The following is an 18,294-nucleotide window of genomic DNA, read 5'->3' on the forward strand; positions in this document are numbered from 1 at the left end:
TTATTAATGAAAGAGTGCAGTGTGCGGTTTATTAATGAAAGACAGTGCAGTGTGCGGTTTATTAATGAGAGTGCAGTGTGCGGTTTATTAATGAAAGAGTGCAGTGTGCGGTTTATTAATGAAAGAGTGCAGTGTGATGTTTAAGAGCTGCTAGCACAGAGCACTGATTAATAATCTGCAGCCCGCCATCTGAGGACAGACACCGAGCACCGAGTTCACTCACACCGAGCTCTGATTTCACTCACAAAGCACTGATTTCACTCACACCGAGCTCTGATTTCACTCACAAAGCACTGATTTCACTCACACCAAGCTCTGATTTCACTCACACCAAGCTCTGATTTCACTCACAAAGCACTGATTTCACTCACACCGAGCTCTGATTTCACTCACAAAGCACTGATTTCACTCACACCAAGCACTGACTTCACTCACAAAGCACTGATTTCACTCACACCGAGCTCTGATTTCACTCACAAAGCACTGATTTCACTCACACCGAGCTCTGATTTCACTCACAAAGCACTGATTTCATTCACACCGAGCACTGGCTTCACTCACACCAAGCAATGATTTCATTCACACTGGGCACTGACTTCACTCACACTGAGCACTGATTTCATTCACACCGAGCACTGATTTCACTCAAAGCACTGATTTCATTCACACCAAGCACTGGCTTCACTCACACCAAGCAATGATTTCATTCACACTGGGCACTGACTTCACTCACACTGAGCACTGATTTCATTCACACCGAGCACTGATTTCACTCAAAGCACTGATTTCATTCACACCAAGCACTGGCTTCACTCACACCAAGCAATGATTTAATTCACACTGGGCACTGACTTCACTCACACTGAGCACTGATTTCATTCACACTGAGCACTGATTTCACATACACCGAGCACCGATTTCACTCACACTGATTTCAACCAGTTATTCTGGGATAACAAGAGCTTCCAGAACTCCATCTGTTCCTCATTCTGAAGAGGTTTTTGCTAATCACTCCTTTTACACAATGTAAGACACCCCCCCCCCCCCCCCCAGGTGAATTAATAACTTTTAGTCAGGCTTAAGGTGACAGTTGCAAGTAAACCGTTTTACTTAAGCTGCTGAAATAAACATTTACATGATAAATGATGTTTGCCTGTTGGGCACCACGGTGCTGCAGTGTGGCTAGCACTGTTAATAAGGGCCCAGTTTCATCTGAGGCCTTTCTGTGTGAAGTTTGCCTGTTCTCCCCGTGTCTGTGTGAAGTTTGCCTGTTCTCCCCGTGTCTGTGTGAAGTTTGCCTGTTCTCCCCGTGTCTGTGTGAAGTTTGCCTGTTCTCCCCGTGTCTGTGTGAAGTTTGCCTGTTCTCCCCGTGTCTGTGTGAAGTTTGCCTGTTCTCCCCGTGTCTGTGTGAAGTTTGCCTGTTCTCCCCGTGTCCACGTGGGTTTCCTCCGGGTACTCTGGTTTCCTCCTACAGTCCAAATGCATGCAGGTTAGGCTAATTGGAGAGTATGAGTGTGTGCTTGAATGATGTATTTGCCATGTGATAGATTGCTGCTCCAGAGTCTATTCCTGCCTCCCGCCCAATGCATTCTGGGATAGGCTCCAACCCGCATTGCAACCCTGACCAAGAATAAATGGGTGAGGTACTGGACGGATGGATGTTTGCCTTTTCCAACGATAATGTAAGGTCTGGACCTGTTACCTAAGCCAAATACAGTATAATGAGGGGACCTTTTAATTGTTTAGAACTATTTTTATCTGACCCCATCTGAAACTTCAATGCCTCAAAAATAATAATTTTAAAGTAATAATCTGTGTTCCCCAGGTGGGCCACTAGGTGGCAGTGTTTGCCCTTGTTTGGGGCATGCAGCACCAGCGCGCAATCTTGAGCCAGCTGTTATGACCGCTTCGCAGACCTGCCCAAAACGGGGTGTCAGACTGCGTTAAATTAATCCGCATTTAACGCAATAAAACTCGCTCGTCCATTTATTCTCTTCCAGAGAAATCTCTGCCACTTCTTAAAGCAGCCCCGTACAGCTCGGGTTCGATTCGCCTGCCGGTCCCTAAAGCAGCCCCGTACAGCTTGGGTTCGATTCGCCTGCCGGTCCTTAAAGCAGCCCCGTACAGCTCGGGTTCGATTCGCTCCCTAAAGCAGCCCCGTACAGCTCGGGTTCGATTCGCTCCCTAAAGCAGCCCCGTACAGCTGGGGTTCGATTCGCCTGCCGGTCCCTAAAGCAGCCCCATACAGCTCGGGTTCGATTCGCTCCCTAAAGCAGCCCTGTACAGCTCGGGTTCGATTCGCTCCCTAAAGCAGCCCCATACAGCTCGGGTTCGATTCGCTCCCTAAAGCAGCCCCGTACAGCTCGGGTTCGATTCGCTCCCTAAAGCAGCCCCGTACAGCTCGGGTTCGATTCGCTCCTTAAAGCAGCCCCGTACAGCTCGGGTTCGATTCGCCTGCCGGTCCCTAAAGCAGCCCCGTACAGCTCGGGTTCGATTCGCTCCCTAAAGTATCCCCGTACAGCTCGGGTTCGATTCGCTCCTTAAAGCAGCCCCGTACAGCTCGGGTTCGATTCGCCTGCCGGTCCCTAAAGCAGCCCCGTACAGCTCGGGTTCGATTCGCTCCTTAAAGCAGCCCCGTACAGCTCGGGTTCGATTCGCTCCCTAAAGCAGCCCCGTACAGCTCGGGTTCGATTCGCTCCCTAAAGCAGCCCCGTACAGCTCGGGTTCGATTCGCTCCCTAAAGCAGCCCCGTACAGCTCGGGTTCGATTCGCTCCCTAAAGCAGCCCCGTACAGCTCGGGTTCGATTCGCTGCCTAAAGCAGCCCCGTACAGCTCGGGTTCGATTCGCTCCCTAAAGCAGCCCCGTACAGCTTGGGTTCGATTCGCCTGCCGGTCCCTAAAGCAGCCCCATACAGCTCGGGTTCGATTCACTGCCGGTCCCTAAAGCAGCCCCGTACAGCTCAGGTTCGATTCGCTCCCTAAAGCAGCCCCGTACAGCTCGGGTTCGATTCGCCTGCCGGTCCCTAAAGCAGCCCCGTACAGCTCGGGTTCGATTCGCACCACATGGGTAAGTCACGGACAAAACGAACCTTAGACTGAGGACACGATTGGATATTCCGTAAGCGTGCGCTTTTATTGGCCCCCGGTCCAGGGGGGGCACTGTGTTCACTGCTATTCTTTCCAACCGCAATCACAATCCCAGAATCTTAACAAGCTGTTCATTTTTCCTAACAATGCTTCTCCTGTTTTGAGGGATTATTTACCCTCTTAAGCAGCATTATGTCTGAATAAATGTTATGCTTGCCACGAAGAACAAAACTTTTATCTTCCCTTTGTGCTACATTGCAAACAATTACATGAATTATACCGATCAAATTAAAGACTGAGGTGAATCAACAGGCTCCTAATTGCTTTCCAAATCGTAACGAGCCAAACCTGCAATGTGTTAACTTGTGCTAACACTTTGTAGCTTTGGCTCTTCATCATTTGGAAAGCAATTAGGAGCCTATTGATTCACCTCTGTCTTTAGATCAGTTAATGTTTTTTAAAGTTTAAGTTCAACTTACACTTTATTGGCTTTTAGGTGGAAATTTGTCCTGTGCATTTAACCCATCCTAAGTACTTAGGAGCAGTGGGCAGCCACAGTGCAGCACCTGGGGACCAGGCCAGTGCCTCCAGTTCTCAACGGCAGGAGTGTACCTAACCTGACATGCATGTCTTTCAGTGTGGGGCGAAACCCACAGGAACATGGGGAGAGCATGCAGGCCCCACACACAGGATCCGGCCGGACAGGACTGACATGCTCAGGTTTGATTTTCATTTTATTTGTCTTTGAAGTTTTCTACCAAATGGTCAGTTCCAGCGGCCAGATGCCCACCCTTATACCGATAAGGAGCCTATCGATTCACCTTTAATCTGATCAGCCCTAAATGTTTCACTTCTTTTTATGTGATGCGATATAATGCATGTGAATGTGGGACTGATATTTGTCATGGCACGCATATCTATTTCTCAGTGTGGCGTAAGAGAGCAAATAATCCCTCAAAGCATGGATAGCACAATTAAGAAAGTTAACAGCTCGTTAAAATTCTGGGATTGCAAAATACACAGGGCTCCCGCAGGAGCGAGTTTGAAAGCCGCTGTTACTTCCTGTTTCTGGCGACCGTGAGTTCTCCACAGAACGTTTGTGAGCGTATGAATCGCTGGCTTCTTCGCTCGTTTTCCAGTTTTATTCGCTGCGTGCACACTCACGGGCCTGCATGTTTTCTGCAGGCTCCTAAGTGGAACTGATTGGATAAGAAGGACATTCCATTTGCAAGACGTGTAATTACTTTGCCCATTTACTGTAATTCTCCAGATATAGATTAAGGTTTCCTAATGCCATACAGGTGGTTTTTAATGTTATTACACTCAGCGCTCTCTCACTCTCTCTCTCCCTCTCCCTTGCTCTCTCGCACTCTCACACACTCCCTCTCTCTTTGTCTCTCTCTCTCCCTCTCTCTTTCTCTTTGTCCTCCCGCTCCACTGTACAATTCATATGCATATGTACAAAATCATGCGCATGAAGGGCTATATGTTTTGTTTGCAATATTGCATGTATTGCCGTGTATTCACCATATGCTCATGCAAAAGGCTTAGTGAGTGACCATTGTCTTTCTTATCTTCTTTGTATTTTTACTTTCAACTTCATTCATTAGACTGAAAAACCACGCATTCAAGTCCCTCTGAATAAATATGACAAATTAATGAAGGGTGTGTGTGTGTGTGTGTGTGTGTGTGTGTGCACGTGTGCATGCGTGTGTGCATGTGCACGCGTGCGTGCGGGTGTGTGTGTGTGTATGTGTGCATGCGTGTATGTGTGTGCGTCTGTGCGTGTGTGTATGTGTGCATGCGTGTATGTGTGTGCGTCTGTGCGCGTGCGTGTATGCATACGTGTGTGTGTGCGTCTGTGCGTGTGTGTGTGTGCACGTGTGCATGCGTGTGTGCGTGTGCACGCGTGCGTGCGGGTGTGTGTGTGTGTGCACGCGTGCGTGCGTGTGTGCGTGTGCACGCGTGCGTGCGGGTGTGTGTGTGTGTATGTGTGCATGCGTGTATGTGTGTGCGTCTGTGCGTGTGTGTATGTGTGCATGCGTGTGTGTGTGTGCGTCTGTGCGCGTGTGTATGCATACGTGTGTGTGTGCGCACTTCATTCCTGGTAGTTTGTGTGAGGTTGGATGAGAGGCAGTCTGTGCGCTGTGCACAGTGACATTTGTCCTGCTTATCTTAAGTCTCCTCTGGAGAGAAAGCCTGTTATAGATAAATATTGTATCTAACGGTGCGAGTCCTTAAAGCAGCCCGGTGATTAGGACACATCCCCCATGATGGGGGCATTTAATGCAGACATCAGGCGCCCACATCGCGCTGTAGTGTGATATAGACAGGTGTGTGTGTGTGTGAGTGTGTGTGTGAGTGAGTGAGTGAGTGAGTGTATGTGTGCGTGCGGGTGTGTGTGTGTGAGTGAGTGTGTGTGTGTGCGCGTGCGGGTGTGAGTGAGTGAGTGTGTGTGTGCGCGTGCGGGTGTGTGTGTGTGTGTGTATAGTGTGCATTGTGTGTGTGTGTGTGTGTTTGTGTGTGTGTGTGTGTGTATAGTGTGCATTGTGCATTGTGTGTGTGTGTGTGTGTGAGTGTGTGTGTGTGCGCGTGCGGGTGTGAGTGAGTGAGTGTGTGTGTGTGTGTGTGTGTGTGTATAGTGTGCATTGTGCATTGTGTGTGTGTGTGTGTGTGTGTGTGTGTGTGTATAGTGTGCATTGTGCATTGTGTGTGTGTGTGTGTGTGTGTGTGTAAGTGTGTGTGCGTGTGTGTGTGTGTGTGTGTGTGTAAGTGTGTGTGCGTGTGTGTGTGTGTGTGTGTGTGTGAGCGGACCAGCCCTGAGGGCCTCCCCTTCCGTTGATGTGTGAAGCGCACTGAACGGGTCACTGGGGGCCCATTGATCTGGATTCAGTAGATAAAGGTGAAGGAGGCCTCTGCCACACACTCTGACACAGGTGGCTCGTTCTTCTTATTAATCGATTTAGTGTTCAGTCTGAAATGCAACCACAACAAAAATAATTAATTAAGAAGAAGAAAAATCATCCTGTTCATCATCCTTATTCATGGAGGGAGGAATGGAGGGATGGATGGATGGATGGATGGAGGGATGAATGGATGGATGTATGGATGGATGGATGGATATCTAAAATCTCTCTGGGGGCCCCTGTCAGCGGTTTTCTTTCTGTTTTTCTTTTTTTGCGAACAAATACAGATTGTTTAGATTGTGTAGCTGCGTGTTGGTTTGTCCTTGAGGGTTATTCTGTCCATTGTACTGTATTTAGATGCTTAAGAAATGTCATCATGGAGTCTATTAAAAACACTCTATCTTAGGCCCACTACATTCTGTCATTGGCAGCATACAAAAAAGACTGTATGCTTACATACATGTGGATATACTCACACAATACAGTAGCTGATAAACACTTCCAGTAAAAATAAATAAATAAATTCACTTTCATATAACCACAACAGAAATATAAATATATATATATATATATCTCCCGCCGTTCTTTCGAGCCAAAGAAAGGGTCGTTCTGCGTGTTTACCCTGACACACGTCATTCAAGCTCGATGCATCTTCCTAAAAAGTCTGTTACGCTCGGCCCCACTCAGACGTCCACGTTTCCCACACCTGGTGTGCGATCGGAAAGCTGTGACTGGACTCATTTTGTGTCCCGTTGCCGCGTCCAGTTCAGGACTGCTGGTGCGTGGCGGATGAACGCGGTGTAGCTGCTCCGTTTGTTCAGCCCAGGTGCTCAGGTTCTTTCCCGCGACTGCGCACTCGAGCTGTGAGCCTTTGTGCAAAGCGAAGCGTGTTTTAGGCATTATTGAATTGGATTTTTTATATTCATAAAATTTAATGTACTGCACGGATTTGTTTTTCTGATCGTGTCCCTATGGTCAATACAGTTTGTGTCTGTGCCTTGGAGGGGCTTAAATAACACTGGCAGTCACAGTGAAGTTTTATAATTTAAAATGCTGAAATTATGTTATCCCTGAAGATGAAATTTAAAGATTTCATCTTAAGGTTTCCCTCAGATTTACACATTTCATGTTTATTCCCTTTGATCAATGTTTGCCGAAACGTTATCCTGTAGGTTTAGCACAAAGAAGAAATATCTTTATTTCCCTTAAAATATGTCAGAACATCTTCCTCTCCATTGATTCAGAAGTGCTCTGAAAGATCTAGGGACTGATTTAGTTTTTGTCTGCGTATGAAGACATGAGGTTCTGTGAGCTTATGAAGACATGAGGTTCTGTGAGCTTATGAAGACATGAGGTTTTGTGAGCGTATGAAGACATGAGGTTCTGTGAGTGTGAGAACATGAGGTTCTGTGAGCGTATGAAGACATGAGGTTCTGTGAGCGTATGAAGACATGAGGTTCTGTGAGCATGTGAAGACATGAGGTTCTGTGAGCGTATGAAGACATGAGGTTCTGTGAGCGTATGAAGACATGAGGTTCTGTGAGCATATGAAGACATGAGGTTCTGTGAGCGTGAGAACATGTGGTTCTGTGACTGTATGAGGACACAAGGTTGTGTGTGTGTTTGAGGACATGAGGAATGTGCAGTTCCTTCGGTGATATTAATAACTGAAATGGAGACTCTGTTACCATGGCTTCTGGGTTGTTCATTCACTTCTTGAACATCTTTGTCTCTCTGCTTACAGTGTCACAACCAGCAAATTCCACTAGGTGGCGCTTGAGCTGTAATGTATTCCAATAAAATATAGTATAAGAGTCTGAGGGCTGTCAGAATAACCAACCAACCGGTAACCCTCAGAGGATGAGCCAGAAGGCTTGCTCTGTGTGAAATGCCCTACAGTGATTAGTCAAAGGTGTTTTCTGGAACATTCTCAGGAGGGCCAGGTTCTGCCGAGTTGAGGAGCAGAAACTGTGGATAATGAGCTGCACTTTCCACCTTTTCCCTCCGGTGGAGTGCAGCTCATTACCTGAAGACCCTCTAAACGCCGAGCCGCCAGCCTACCACCTGTGGGCACAGAGAGCGTGGATCTGTGATCGGCTACGCTGCCTTTGGGAGCACCAAGAATGGATCTGTTGTTGATTTGTACCACCTGTAGAGAGTAAAAATTACTGATCTGATACTCTGGATACTTGGGTAATACCGACTGGCCTTGCAGGAATCCAGGATGAAAATGCGGTGCATTCTATTGGCTACATCATGTTTTGCAAAAGGGGGGGCTGATGGGATATGTAGTCTTGAGGTTGTCTTCGTATCCCTGCCTGGACTCCCATGATTCTGTGTGTGAAATGTTGTGACAGAGCTGACTTCTGAGCGCGGCTGTGGGTTCGAGCCCCAGCCGCGGGACCGGTTCTGCTGTCACACCGCTGGAGAACACCGGTTAACGAGCAAACGCATTCCTGCTCCGTGGGGTTTTTTTTCCATTATTAATTGAGTTTTAATTAGACTAACCAGTTGTGACCGAGGGTTTGGCCTGCCTGTAACAGCGCAGCTGCAGAGAAGCGCTTGTGTGCCGCAGGATTTAAACTCGATGGCCACGCTTTCGTTGCGGATAAAAGCCAGATGTGACCCACATTTCCTCTTCTTATTAATATTATTATTATTATTACTAACGCGGTCGCACCTGTAGTGATGACGTCGCTGCTGGCCGAAGCCCCGCCCCCCTGGCGGCTCCGCGCTGCCGTAGTGGCGGCTGCGCCAGCAGCTCGTTTCACGCTGGGAAGGCCGCCGCGGGGAATGACGCCGCAGGGAAGGCCGCGGCGCGACGCGACACGTATCCGCGCGTGACAGACGCCGCGGCTCTCCCGCGAGCGCTCGCCGTTACCGCCGCCGTGGCGCCTGGCTTCCCCCAGCTGCTCTATGACACCTTTTAAATTGTATTTTGTCCCGCTGAAGATAGCCTGGCAGCTCGCTCGCCCCGACGTGAGCGGGTTCTTAATTCTGCCCCCCCCCTCCACTGCTCCCCCGAGCTCTCCCCTGAAATACCCCCCCCCTCCTGAGCGGGAGAGTTACAGGTGCGACACGCTCATCGCGGTGCCAGAGTAAACTCCAGAGTATTGTCTGCCGGTTGCCGCAAGCGAAGGTTTTTAAAAAAAATTTGTTTTGTATCTTAGTTCAACCGTTTCATGGAAGGAAGATGAACCTAACGCAACGGCATTTATTGGTTTTTCTTCATCCCCTACATGTAATTACCCAGGGAGCTCGATCAATGAATTACTTCCCAACGTTCTCAAGTTTCTTTTTGTTTTTCTTTCATCTTTTAATTGGATAGCAGAATGTTGCCTGAGATTCTAAAATTGCACGCATATGTTATTTCAATCTCTGTGGCAGTTGCGTGGGGGGATCTGCTTGAAACTGGCAGCCCTGAGTTTGACACTCTTGCTTTTCCCTTCTGTTACTGTGCCTCTCCGCCACACACACACACACACACACAAACACACACTCTCTCACATACACACTCACAGACACACACACTCCACACACACAGTCACACACACATACACTCACACATGCACACACACTCTCTCCCACACAAACACTCACAGACACACACACACACTCCACACACGGACATTGGCACACACACACACACACAGCCACACACACTCCACACACGGAGACCAGCCCCACAGGAAATTCCACCCCTGCTCACTGGGGATGGTGCCAGATCACACAAAACCTCCCCGCTTGCCAATTTCAAAAGCCTTTTTGTGCTCACTCGATGAAACCATCCAAATTTAGGGGAACAGTCATTGCAATATCCTTTTCATTATCCCATAGAAATATGGTGTGTGTGTGTATCTAAATAAATATAGTTATTTGATTAGTTTTATCAAGGATCTCAGGTTTAACTCCAGTCCTGGAGGGCCACAGTGTCTGCGGGTTTAACTCCAGTCCTGGAGGGCCGCAGTGTCTGCTGGTTTAACTCCAGTCCTGGAGGGCCGCAGTGTCTGCAGGTATACTCCAGTCCTGGAGGGGGCGCAGTGTCTGCAGGTTTAACTCCAGTCCTGGAGGGCCGCAGTGTCTGCAGGTTTAACTCCAGGCCTGGAGGGCCACAGTGTCTGCAGGTTTAACTCCAGTCCTGGAGGGCCGCAGTGTGTGCAGGTTTAACTCCAGTCCTGGAGGGCCGCAGTGTGTGCAGGTTTAACTCCAGTCCTGGAGGGCCGCAGTGTCTGCGGGTTTAACTCCAGTCCTGGAGGGCCGCAGTGTCTGCGGGTTTAACTCCAGTCCTGGAGGGCCGCAGTGTCTGCGGGTTTAACTCCAGTCCTGGAGGGCCGCAGTGTCTGCGGGTTTAACTCCAGTCCTGGAGGGCGGCAGTGTCTGCGGGTTTAACTCCAGTCCTGGAGGGGCCGCAGTGTCTGGAGGTTTAACTCCAGTCCTGGAGGGGCCACAGTGTCTGCAGGTTTAACTCCAGTCCTGGAGGGCAGCAGCGTCTGCAGGTTTAACTCCAGTCCTGGAGGGCCGCAGGGTCTGCTGGTTTAACTCCAGTCCTGGAGGGGCCGCAGTGTCTGCAGGTTTAACTCCAGTCCTGGAGGACCGCAGTGTCTGCAGGTTTAACTCCAGTCCTGGAGGGCAGCAGTGTCTGCTGGTTTAACTCCAGTCCGCAGCATAAATGTTCAATCTTCAGAGCCCTGTCTTGTCAGTCGGAGCATAGCTGCTGCTGCGTGGGTGTGTGTTTCCCTGTCTGCAGATTTCTTGTTTTTTCAGTGAATAGTTTGAAAAGTTTACAGTGTCTGGCTTGCTTATGGTGTAGGGGGGGATAGAATGAGGATTTTTGAGAAAGCCAGCCACCCCCTCTCCACCTCCACAGCTCTGCTACAGAACTATGACAGGCAGACGGTCGCTGCTTCAGAGCACCGTCTCCCTGAGCAACGTCTCACCTGAAAATATCTGCCTTGGAATGCCACCGCTTAGTAAGTCCCGTTTCTAAAAACTTTACCCGCATAGGGCTCCCCTGGGAACTATAGTCTGTCACTATACCTGGATCAGTGGTGATTGGGTGCGACTGCACCAGGATCAGTGGTGATTGGGTGTGACTGCACCGCACCAGGATCAGTGGTGATTGGGTGTGACTGCACCGCACCAGGATCAGTGGTGATTGGGTGCGACTGCACCAGGATCAGTGGTGATTGGGTGCGACTGCATCAGGATCAGTGGTGATTGGGTGCGACTGCACCAGGATCAGTGGTGATTGGGTGCGACTGCACCAGGATCAGTAGTGATTGGGTGTGACTGCACCAGGATCAGTGGTGATTGGGTGCGACTGCACCAGGATCAGTGGTGATTGGGTGCGACTGCATCAGGATCAGTGGTGATTGGGTGCGACTGCATCAGGATCAGTGGTGATTGGGTGCGACTGCATCAGGATCAGTGGTGATTGGGTGCGACTGCACCAGGATCAGTGGTGATTGGGTGCGACTGCACCAGGATCAGTGGTGATTGGGTGCGACTGCACCAGGATCAGTGGTGATTGGGTGTAATAGCAGAATAATCTTAATGTGCGTTTCTCTGTTTCCTGTTAACTTGCATTCTAAAGTCCACACGGGTTTAAGACATCATTCCGTGAGAGCACCAACACCGCAGCACACTAAATGTGTGTGTGTGGGGGGGGGGGGGTTATTTGGCCGTTTCACACAAACACGTGACTGATTCCCCCCCCCCCCCCACTCCCTCCTGCTCTCACCCCGTCCTCTGTAACTGCTGGATCTGCTGGATCTGCGTTTGCTGGGGGGTTGGGAGGCCGCTGTGAGGACGCAGAGCTGGAAGGGACAGTGTCCTGGGCGCTGGGTTAATTAGCAGCTCTGGGTGCATGCCTCCCAGACCGGCTCCACGGGTCTTAATCGGAATCGAGGTGCTCACGAGGTGACCGAACGTTGGCAAGATGTTACATAATCATTAGCCAAACATCGGCACCATGCGCTAAAGGGCTATGATTCCGACACAGATCGCCCTGTACGGGTGCAAATGCCCCAGATTAAAGCTCCACGGATCGCCCTGTACGGGTGCAAATGCCCCAGATTAAAGCTGACAGTCTGACTTCAACCTCATATTCACTGTTTCATGTCGAATCTAAAATGCTGGCAGTACAGAGCCAAAATTGCAGAAATAGTTTCACTGTCCAAAATACTCATGACTGCACTGTATATATGTGTATAAGTAAGCTTTCGCTGTGATGCTTGTTTTAGTCTGTTCACCCTTTTCACCTCTGGACCCCCCGCCCACACCCCACCCCCACATCCTGCCACCCCGTTCTCCACCCCAAACAGATATATTCGGCGCTCCGAATCGCTCAGTCCATCCAGTTTAATTGTGTTTCACTCAGAGGGGGAAAAAGGAGCATTCTGTGAATAATCTTTGAACTATGCCTGACAAAAACCAAAAAACGATTGGACACAATTGAATTCATTAAACCATTTCAGTCAAAAGGAACTTATTTTTTTCCCAACACAAAGTAGAAATTCTGTCAAAAACAAATAAACTGGAGTTCAGTGCTGTCAGATCATGAATCTGATTCACAACACACAAGCTGGAGGCATCTGAAGCAGTCTCATTTATTATTTTGAGATTTTATAGCATAGAGACAAAATCACATTCCACATCTCTCGGATAACCCTGACAGGTAAACTCACTTGCGATGGCTCCCAGTTAAAAAAAAAAAAACAGCATTAATGTTAACCAGACGTTTCATTCATTTATATTTTTTTTATATATTAATTTAACCACAGGGTAATGTATTAGGAAGGAGAGTGGGAACACAAGATTTCTCAGATAGCTACGCATGTATCGCCTATATACCACAGTACTATATGGCAGTTTAATTATTATATGAATGCCTTGTAAGCTGAATGATGTCATAAACTTCCCATGAACGTTCACAAGCCTCTCCGGCCAACGTGCTAAGCTGGCTAATATCAGTCAGCGGTGTTCCCCGTTATGAATTAGCCTACTATTGCTAACTTTGGTGAAGCTGCTTAGCTATCGTTAAATGTTAGCCTACTTCATTCGTTTCTGGCTGTGTGTGTGTGTGTGTGTGTGTTGTGCTCTGGAGAAAATGTTGCCTGATATGAAATGGGCAATGCAGAGAGGAATATGATGAAATGATAGCATCAGTCCAGTCTGTTCCCTTCTCGGCGTGCAGCCACAAATGTCTGCACTTAGATCAAAGGGGGGCACTCAACGATAGTGTTCAATAAAAATGAAGGCCTTTTTTTCCATTTCTCCTCTGACAGGCAATAACACAAAAAGACATTTTGGTGTCTTTCAGGGACTTTCAGAGCCAGCTCTCCCCTTATCAGTTGCCTGCGTTCTGCCTCCACTATGCGAGCACTAACCGCTGACACTGGCCACATCCATCAGTAAAGCATATTACACTGGCCACATCCATCAGTAAAGCATATTACACTGGCCACATCCATCAGTAAAACATATTACACTGGCCACATCCATCAGTAAAACATATTACACTGGCCACATCCATCAGTAAAGCATATTAAACTGGCCACATCCATCAGTAAAACATATTACACTGGCCACATCCATCAGTAAAACATATTAGACTGGCCACATCCATCAGTGAAACGTATTACACTGGCCACATCCATCAGTAAAGCATATTACACTGGCCACATCCATCAGTAAAACATATTAGACTGGCCACATCCATCAGTAAAACGTATTACACTGGCCACATCATCAGTAAAGCATATTACACTGGCCACATCAGCTGATGTTGATGCCTCCCTGTTTTACATTAGAGCACAGCTGCGAACCGCGATCAAGTTTCCACCTTCATGGAAGAAGCAGAAGAGCACCGACGCCAACTTATGAGTAAAAAATGTGATTAATTTAATTTCAGTTTGCTCACTTTGCTCTTAAACAGAGAGTCTGAGTCTAGAGCTCCGCTGAGCATCTCTGTGGCTTTGCTTGTGAGATCAGCGGGTAAATATAATCGACAGATTCACGCAACGCAGCGGCCATAACCGCAGCCTTGGGCTGATACCCGTGAGTTTGTTTTAAGCGGCTATCCGCCAGTACGGATGCAGCCCTGATATAATCACGCATCCCTCCTCGTTACAGGCCTCTCATGATCCGATTGGTTGTGTTTCGTGATCTGTAAACCCCATGAGCTGAACTGAACAGACCAATGAGCCGTCTCTCCCGGTCCAGCGAGCTGCTGAGCAGAGGACAGGCTGTGCCCAACATATGCTCATAAAATCCGGACTCGTAAAGTTTTACAGGAAGCGACAGACGTGTGCACGCTCGGAGAATCGGTATGAAACGCAGACACAGAATGGCACAGAATGTTCGGAATACATATTTGAAAAGAGTGTTAAAAATGTAAATGATTAACTCCATCATTAGTCATGAGCGGAGCAGCCTGATCCCAGTTTCGACCGATAGACGTGACATCACACTCGTTTTTCTCTTCTTCAGAACAGACAGCAGATGGCTTATTAACCGCGAGAGTAAAATATTTGCTTATTACGTTACGCATTTTTGAGGGTATTAGTTTAATTTATGTGTGTATTGAGCAAGCATAACTTATAGCTGCCAGTCTTGCAGCACCTGATCAAACAAACGTGTAACGGGATGTGAAAGTAATTAATTTGGCACGTGGATCCAGTTGAGCTAACGTGTGCATACGAGAATATGTTTCAAATGAAAACTTTTATGCTGATGACAGGCTGGGCTGTTTTAGTGGTTACGGTCAAGGATTAAAGCGTGGGATCTGATTGGCTCTTCAGACAGCCGGGAGATTGCATCTGAATAGGATTTAGGCAGCCCGTATCCGCTAATGCGATTAGCCACCGAGCCACGAATCAGGATGCCAGAAAAAAAAAAGGAATGTAAAAACAGGAAGCAGATTTGCAGATGCTCTGGAATGGGGCTGGAAGCTCTGCAGGAAGGGCTTGAGTAGGACCCAGAGAGGCAGGCAGGTGGAGGTGAGGGTCACAGGGCTGTAAACCCAGCGTATGATCAAGAGAACACGCAGACTCACCTGCAGCCGCGTGGCGCCCCGAAAACGGACAGCAGACTCTCTCCCTCTCTCTCCCTTTATCTCCCTCTATCTCTCTTCCTCTCCCTCTCTCTCCCTCTTTCTCTCTCCCTCTATATCCCTCTATCTCTCTTCCTCTCCCTCTCTCTCCCTCTATCTCTCTGCCTCTCTCCCTCTCTCTCTCTCTGTCTCTCTCCCTCTCTCTCCCTCTATCTCTCTGCCTCTCTCTCCCTCCCTCTCTCTCTCTCTCTCTGCCTCTCTCCCTCTCTCTCTCTCTGTCTCTCTCCCTCTCTCTCCCTCTATCTCTCTGCCTCTCTCTCCCTCCCTCTCTCTCTCTCTCTCTGCCTCTCTCCCTCTCTCCCTCTATCTCTCCCTCTCTCTCCCTCCCTCTCTCTCTCTCTCTCTCTCTCTCTCTGTCTCTCTCCCTCTCTCTTCCTCTATCTCTCTGTCTCTCTCCCTCTCTCTCCCTCTATCTCTCTGCCTCTCTCCCTCTCTCCCTCTATCTCTCGCCCTCTCTCTCTCTCTCCCTCTCCCTCTATCTCTCTGCCTCTCTCCCTCTCTCTCTCTCTTTCTCTCTGCCTCTCTCCCTCTCTCTCCCTCTCTCTCTCCCTCTATCTCTCTGCCTCTCTCCCTCTCTCTCTCTCTTTCTCTCTGCCTCTCTCCCTCTCTCTCTCTCTCTTTCTCTCTGCCTCTCTCCCTCTCTCTCTCTCTCTTTCTCTCTGCCTCTCTCCCTCTCTCTCTCTGCCTCTCAATTTTTCAATTTCAATTTCAAAGTGCTTTATTGGCATGACAAATATAGGCACTTGTGTTGCCAAAGCAGTGGTTGCAACATACAACTATATACAATTAATCCGAGAATGTGAATTTGTTATATAAAAAATATAAAAATATATACAAAAATATCAGTAAGTGATGTTAGGTGTGTGTGTGTGTCTGACTATCTGAGTGTTGTGTGTATGACTGAATGTTATGTGCTTGTACGCGTGTATGCTGTGTGTAAATGTGTGCATGAGGTGGTCACACATTGTCCCTCAGGGTATGGCAAGAGAACACAAATTGTGCTGCTAGTATGCAGCAACCTTTTTCTTCTCCTAATAGGTAGGGTAATCTATTGTCATTGGGTATATCATTGAATTGGGGACATTTCTGGATCATTTTTTGGTAGAATTTTTGGCGAATTTGGTCAAATTTTGTGCATTCCATTAGGAAGTGTTTTTCTGTTTTAATTTGGTTGCCTTTGCATTGTTGGCACAATCTTTTTTCTTCTGGCAACCATGATTTTCTGTGCCTGCCAGTTTCTATGGCTAAGTGGTGCTCGCTGAGTCTGTACCTCGTCAAGGTGGTTCTCAGTTTTTTGTCAGTAACTGTGGTCAGGTATTTCGCTACAGCATACTGTCTTTTTAGGGCCAAATAACATTTCATTTTACTTTGCGATTTTGTTGTAGTTTCCCAGTAGGTTATATAATTCTGTTTCAGCTATGTTTCAATTTGGTTTATTCTAATTATGTTTGTAGTTTTGTTCTGATCCTGAGCAGATGAGGTGTTAGTGTGTATTAGTGTATGTGGGGAACTAAGTCTCAGGACCAGCTGAGTGAGGGGATTGTTTGCTTTGCTCAACTCTATACTCTATCAACTGTATTGCAGGGCTTTGTATTGATGCGAGTGGGGGTCACTTTGTTTTAGGTGCTTCCAAAATTTGATTGACCTTTTTTGTATTTTGATAAGTAATGGGTATTGGCCTAATTCTGCCCTGCATGCATTGTTTGTTGTGTTTCTATGTAATTTCAGGATATGTCTCTCTCTGTCTCTCTCTGCCTCTCTCCCTCTCTCTCTCTGTCTCTCATTGCCTCTCTCTCCCTCTCTCTCTCTCGCTCTCTCTCTCTCTGCCTCTCTCTCTCTCTCTCCCTCTCTTTCTCTCTCTCCTTCCCTGCCTCTCTCTCTCTCTCTCTCTCTCTCCTGTGCTGAGAGGCTTTACAGAGCCCAAGAGAGCCCAGAATGACCCCTTCTGCCCCTTTCATCTCCTAAATAATGCCTGTGCCATGAGCTCTGTGTGTGGAGGTTGGGGGGTTGGGGTTCTGTTTTTATGGTCAATACTGCCCAACTGAAAGATTCATGATCAGAGGCACCTGAGGTCTCCAAGCGGTGGGCCTACAGCGGTGAGTGTGTGTGTGTCTGTGTGTGAGTGTGTGTATGAGTGTGTGTGTGTGTCTGTGTGTCTGTGTGTGAGTGTGTGTATGAGTGTGTGTGTGTGTATGAGAGTGCGTGTGTGTATGAGAGTGCGTGTGTGTGTCTGTGTGTATGAGTGTGTGTGTCTGTGCGTGTGTATCGGTGAGTGTGTGTCTGTCAGTGTGGGTGTGTATGAGAGTGCGTGTGTGTGTCTGTGTGTATGAGTGTGTGTGTCTGTGAGTGTGTGTCTGTGCGTGTGTATCGGTGAGTGTGTGTGTGTGTGTGTGTGTGTATGAGTGTGTGTGTGTGTCTGTGAGTGTGTGTGTGTGTTTGTGAGTGTGTGTCTGTGCGTGTGTATCGGTGAGTGTGTGTGTGTGTGTGTGTGTGTGTATCGGTGAGTGTGTGTGAGTGTGTGTGTGTGTGTGTATGAGTGTGTGTCTGTGCGTGTGTATCGGTGAGTGTGTGTGTGTGTCTGTGCGTGTGTATGAGTGTGTGTGTATGAGTGTGTTTGTCTGTGCGTGTGTATTGGTGAGTGTGTGAGTGTGTGTGTGTGTATGAGAGTGCGTGTGTGTGTCTGTGTGTATGAGTGTGTGTGTCTGTGAGTGTGCGTCTGTGCGTGTGTGTGTGTGTGTGTGTATGAGTGTGTGTGTGTGTGTGTATGAGTGTGTTTGTGTGTGTGTCTGCGTGTGTTTGTGAGTGTGTGTTTGTGCATGTGAATCGGTGAGTGTGTGTCTGTGCGTGTGTATAGGTGAGTGTGTGTCTGTCAGTGTGGGTGTATGAGTGTGTGTGTGTGTCTGTGAGTGTGTGTGTGTGTTTGTGAGTGTGTGTCTGTGCGTGTGTATCGGTGAGTGTGCGTGTGTGTATGAGTGTGTTTGTCTGTGACCTAAAAGGACTGTTAAATTAACTGCAGTTTTTGTTAATTTCTGGAGTGATGATGGTGATTAAAATGCTAACGGCCCCTTAGTTAGGCTTGGGTTCGGTTTCCATGGTTTCGGCTGCATGTCCCTGCTCTCTGTGGTGGGGTGAGGCGTGAGTGACTCAGAGTTAATGAAAGTCGCTCCTCTGTGTGGTCTCTGGGCTCTG

The sequence above is a fragment of the Anguilla anguilla genome, chromosome 1 (assembly GCF_013347855.1).
Source record: "Anguilla anguilla isolate fAngAng1 chromosome 1, fAngAng1.pri, whole genome shotgun sequence".
NCBI lineage: Eukaryota > Metazoa > Chordata > Actinopteri > Anguilliformes > Anguillidae > Anguilla > Anguilla anguilla.